Source organism: Pteropus vampyrus, unplaced genomic scaffold (genome assembly GCF_000151845.1).
Source record: "Pteropus vampyrus isolate Shadow unplaced genomic scaffold, Pvam_2.0 Scaffold74, whole genome shotgun sequence".
In the NCBI taxonomy this organism is placed as follows: domain Eukaryota; kingdom Metazoa; phylum Chordata; class Mammalia; order Chiroptera; family Pteropodidae; genus Pteropus; species Pteropus vampyrus.
Window position 1 is genome coordinate 6,674,349 of NW_011888855.1, and position 6,126 is coordinate 6,680,474.

The window sequence follows — 6,126 nt, forward strand, 5'->3', positions numbered from 1 at the left end:
CATGTCTCATTCTGAGTCTGGCTCCTCTCTGATAAAGCAGCCCCAAGTCTTTGTTTCTCCCGAGGGGGGCTGTCCTGCAGAGATTTTGTTCCCCACCACTCCCCATGTTTTTTCTACTCTTCTAACTATAGATCCTCAACCTGCAGCTACAGCTATGAAAATTCTGACTAAGCCATGCAGCCTCATGACATCCAATAATGTGAGATGATTTTAAAAACATCATTTGGGAAAATCACCTTGTAGCCTGCAGTACCCAGACAAGCCCATGAATGTGCAGGTCCATCCTGCTCTTTACAGGGCCATGGAGATATGGGCACCAGTGTGGGGACAGAGAGTAGCTGTGACAGAGTGGCTGCTGAGCACTGTGGTGAATAATTCAAATTCCAAAGTCAGACAGACTCGATTCAAGTCATAGATCTGCCACTTACTGCCGATGCGTCCTTGGGCCTATTTTCTCATCTGTCAAGTGAAGATGATGATAGAATGAATCTCAGAGAGTTGAATAAAAGCCTGTGTATGAGAATACTGAATAAAATCATATATATAAAGGCCTGACACTCACCCACTGAGTGCTCAGCAAAGTTAGCAAAAATGACAATGTACATAAGATGAAAAAAGGTCATCTTCCTGAAAAATTGGTATTGGACATTTGTACTGGTGAGGGTAGCACTAGCTGTTATAACAAATAAGCCCCTACAGCTTATTTCTCAGTCACAAAATGTCCAAAGTGGGCTTCCATGACTGTCCAGTGCTTCTCCACAGGATAAGTCATGGATCCAGACTTCTCTCATCCTTCCACGCCCAAGTTCCAGGGTTACCAGGGAAAGAAAAAGGCCATGGAGGAGAACACCTGCTCCTGTAAGTGAGGGTCAAGCCTGGAAGTGAGGCACACTACTTCTGACCTTGATCCATCAACTACAACTTGGTCACGAGGCCACACCTAATTGCAAGAGAGGTTGAGAAATGTCCTCTAGCTATTTGTTCGAAGAAAAAGAAGAAAGAGGCAGCCCCTGTCACATGACAAACCAACTTGAAAGCTGACCTTAAAGCCAGAGTCGGAATGACCAGCCAAAGCCTGCTGGGGCCTGTTTGACTATTTCCTACACCTAGCCTCTTCTGAGAGATGAACAGTCCTCCATCACAGTAAAAGTGGCTTCTGATACACTCAGCTTCTCTTCAAAGCACAAACATTGCTCACAGGAGAAACAGCTATACCATCTTGTCAAACTTACAAAGCTGTGTCCCTCCTTCCTGTACTCATCAGCCAGAAGGACACCGCATTTAGTAAACCAGAAGCCTTCACCCCTGTAGAGGGCCCCACATGCTTTAAAACATTGATAGGCATTCAGGAAACTGTGGCATCTGTACATCACATTATGTTCATATACATTAGCTTGGCTGACTTTCTGACTGTTAGCAGGTCAGGAAATAAAGATTCTGTGGTTGACCCTAAAGGGATCTATGTGGTCTTTATCGCTGCAACTCCTGCAACTATAAATCAATCACGATAGACAGGAACTTTGTTTGCAGAAACCCAAAGCTTACCCAGAGACACACCGCTGGAGACGGGCCGTACAGAGAGATGAGCCAGGCTTGAGTGAGAAGCAAGTCTCTGAACGCAGGCCCCTCAACAAATGAAATATGACCAGGACGACATGATCTGTCCTCATAGCACACAGCACAGGACTAATTTGAAACCTGGCTGAACAAGATGGATCTGAAAACCACAAGTCCTCTACTATTAGGAGGGTCATAGAAGTGAGGAGGGCAAGGGGCCATCCTACATACCTACCTTACCACTCTACTCCTCCCCTACAGGGCACCATAACAGACTCCTCACTGTATTGTAAACAGCCTGCATTTCCACTTCCACTGTTTGGCACATGCCACTCACATTGTCTGAAACACTTTCTCCAGCCTTCTGTCTGGGACAGTCCTGCCTAGTGGTCCCAATACCTTGTCTCGTGATGCAGACCCATAAAGCAGTTCTCGTGTCTGCATTCCTGCCTTGTGGCCCCCAGTCACATTCTAGTTTGAGGCAGCCCCATGCACACAAGGCTCTGCTGACCTCCGGCCCACCTCTCCCTATGTCCATCAACCAGGACTCCATCAGGTGAACTGCTCCCAGTTTCTTCAGTGGGCATTCCTGCTGTGGCCCCTGAGCCCAGCTAAAAATCTCTTATAAGGTCTGCTACCATTCTTTAATATGTTCAACTGCTTTTCTCAATTTATTTAAAGTGCTCTGTAAATGCAGTTTCCAGGCCTTCTTTCTAATCTGACTGCCCCACTAGATCCAATTTATATAAACATTCTAAAGCCAATTACCCCACCCTTAGCACTTGTTGCCCTGTGTCGTCGCTGCTTATTTCTCTGTCTTCTTGATGGGATGGACCAGTCAGTTCTGCTTACTATTGTATCTCCAAGACCCACCACCCTTCCTGCTACCTGGTAGGCTCTCAAGTGCTGGCTGGATGGTGACTGATTAGTTGACATTTACTGTGGATAGAGTTTTCTTGACAAAGATGAGGGCAACATTTCCAAGGGCTACAGGACTTAGAGATGTGGCAAATGAGACACCAGTCAGGGCCCTTCTCTGGGACCATTCATGTACACATACCTGGCCAAACCCTGGAGTCCGGAGCCTCAAAATCCAGGGAGCCTGTGGAGCTACCCTAGGGACTCCCAGGAAAGGAACAGTGCAATTGCCCTGATAGCTGAGATGAGTACCACACAGAGGCCTTCTGACTCCCTGACAATTCTATGGATCCAGTGACCTCTTATCTTGCCACTAGACTGTCTCAGTAACACAGATCTTATGAAAATACTTACTTTCCTCACATCTATAAGAGACTGATCTCTATTAAAGCTACAATAGAAAAAAAATTTCTTAAATAATCAGGGCACTCAGAAAACCACTGGAATGGTCAATCATGAAGTCTTTTATTATCTAAGCAATAAATGTGTGCATAGTGATCCTGAACTGAATATTGATTAGAACTGCTGGGGAGCTGCTAGTCAGACAGCCCTATCTCCAGCACCTGAGGATGAAGGAATCTGAGCTATCAGTGCTCAAGTCATTGTTACTGAGGGAGGACTGTCCCATCCTTTCTCCGCAGCTGGATAAATGCCCACGTGTCCACATGCATTTGTCACCTTCCCATTAACTCCAATCATGAAGGTGAACCCAAGACACTTAATCCTGAAGCGTAGGCTACTAATCCTATTTACAGCATTCTCTCCCATTTACTCCTATCATACCAAATGATTAATGGTGTCACTGCTGTCATGTCCCCAGAGGCATGTGGATATACTACACAACGACTGCTCATAGAGCTAGGGTTCACAAGCTACACTCTGATTGGCTCAGAACAGAGACCTGCTCTGGTACTCTAGCCAATCAGGAAAAACATCTCACTCCATTCATAAAACACTGCATCACAAAGTGAGCCTGATGATTAAAGAACTTATGGTCTACCCTCAGGGAACCAAGGGATTGCAAACAGGAAAAGAAGGATAAATTGAGATAGTAAATAAATCCTAAACCGCACATTTTGTTCCAGTAGACTTATCTCCCTCATAGTTCGATTTTCAGTAGCGGGGCGGGCGGGGAGTGGGGGGCGGGGGAAACAAAACCCAAACACAAGTGTTGTTTACCACAAGCAGAAACAGTTTGCAGGAAGCTAGTCTGGAATGAAGATTTCACCTCTGCAAACCCTCTCCACGGCGTGCTTCCCCAGTTGCACCACACAAACACACACACACACACACACACACACACACACACACACACACACACACACAAAATCGTATTTCGATAGTAAGGCACTGCTTGCCTACTTCACAAGGAAACTTTCCTCACACCTCCTCTTTTAAAGGTTCTGCCAAACTCTAAGACAACCACTTCAATGGAAGACCATCAACGGTCAAGGTTAGGATGAGAGCTTCAGTAGGTCAAGACCCTGGTCAGTCTTGGCATCTAGAAGCTATTCAATATTTAAACAGAAGAGTTCCCAGTAAGAATAAAGAATACCTGACCACGTCTCTCTCCTGCTCAGAGCCTTCAAAAGCTTCTTATGGCTCTTAAGATGAAGTCTAAATCTCTCAGTGTGTTTCTGATCAGGATCCTCTGTCATTTGGCCTGTTTGCATTCTAGCTTCACCTGACTCCCCTCTAGGATCCAGCCATCCTGAGTCTCTGGCAGCTCCCCCATTTGACCGCTATTCTCATTGTTCTAAGAGTCTATACATGCGGTTCCTCAGGCCTAAAGCACTTGTCCTCACCTGACCTCCTTTCCCCAGACAACTCCTATTCAGCCTTTCTGTGCCTGGTAAGGGCTTGCCCCTGGCTAGGTTACCATCCTGGTAAGAGCAACTGTGACCTCCTGCACTTACCATCCTGATAAGAGCAACTGTGACCTCCTGCACTGACCTTGCAATGGCCACTGGCCTGTCTTCTCTGCATGTCAGCTTCCCAAAAACGAGGAATGGGCATTTCTTGATCATGGTTCTATCTCCATTGCCTGACCTAGAGTTAATTCTCAGGAACTATTTACTGAAAGACTGCAAGACACTGATCTGGCAGGCTTGATCCAAGCAAACAAGTTATACAAGTCTTTGGGTATTAAGCACTGACCCACTCATGTTCACTCTTAAGAGCTGAAGTGGGGCCCAATGTACTTCTAAACCTACAGAATGCGGAGAGGGCCTATAGGACAGGTATGGGCCCCACTCACCCCTGCCCCTTCCCAGCCTGTGTCAAGAATGGGACTCTGAAAAACCCAACACAAATCCAAAGCCACATTCTAATGAGCACTACAGACTGCTGCAATTCTGATGAACACCACATACAGGTTATTGTTGAGTTTTGTCAGCTTGGGGTTTTCAGTTTGTGCTTTTGTTTAATTAAACAAATCTCTTTTAAATGACCTGGGACATCCTTAGCCCTGCAGGTATTAAAATACACGTACTACAAGTCTCTCTCTGGAGAAAGAATGAGGGCTCTCCCAGAGTTCTGCCATCTCCAGGACCAGAACATAAGGCAGATTGAAATGCACCACTCCCTGACCCTGGCCCATTTGGTACAGACCAAGCCAGTGATTTACGGTTGTGTATCAGTTACATGTGATGGCCCAGACAACTCTCAAAATTTAATATGAACTATCCCTTCCTCATTCTAAATGCCCTGCCCAAAACAATTTTCACTTTAACTCCTTCCCTCCTCCTTAATACCTTTACCACCATTAACAATGGTAACAGATTAAAACAAAATAGCTGACTAGAGAGATGTCCACTCTCCTAAAACTAGAAGGGGGGAAGAATTTAAAATCTTGAGGGTTTAAAAAAGAAAGAAAACAGGTTTTAAAACATATTTATCCTCATCAGAGAGACTCTTGTGCAAGACTGAGATGCCACCGCCCAACTTTGGTTAGTTGTGTACAAGGGGTATTAATTCCAGTTGTAGGCATGAGGTGTCCATTTCAGAGCTAATAATTCCTCTGACGGCAGAGAGTACCCTAAAAGTGGTCTGCAGTAGGTGGATTACACCTAATTTACGACTGGAGCCTCCCACTCAAACCTAAAGCTGTTCAGAGTCCCTGGAGCAGGGAGCCTTAGAACAAAGCACTTCCCCTCCCCCTTTAACGGTAAAACCTCAAACCACAAAGGTGGAAGAAAAAGAGAAGCTAGCAGGAGTGCCCCTCTAATTGTCCATTCTTATATGCTGTTTATTGAATCATTAAAATCTTATAAGGATTTCATGGTCATGTAATTGCTAAATTCAAGGTTTGTCTCAGCTGTTTCTAAAGAAGCCTCTCACTTTCAAACTCGGAAATATCTTCCCTAATATCTTGTTTAAAAGAACCTTCCAAGCGATGTACTGACAAGATCCTTGAGTGATCTGTGGTCTTTGCAGATGTGGAGGTGGGGCGCGCAATCCACACACCTGTTGTCAGGTGATTCGGCTAGCAGCATCCTGTGCACTCACCTCGCCACCCCACCCCACTCCCAGCGAGTCTCTTCCCTCCTGGACTTCTCCACCAGGGGAGCCTGCAGCCTTCTGGAGTTACCTTGAAAAAAACTTCCAACCACAAAGCAAACAAAAGACCATCAAGAGCTCACCGAGAGTTAC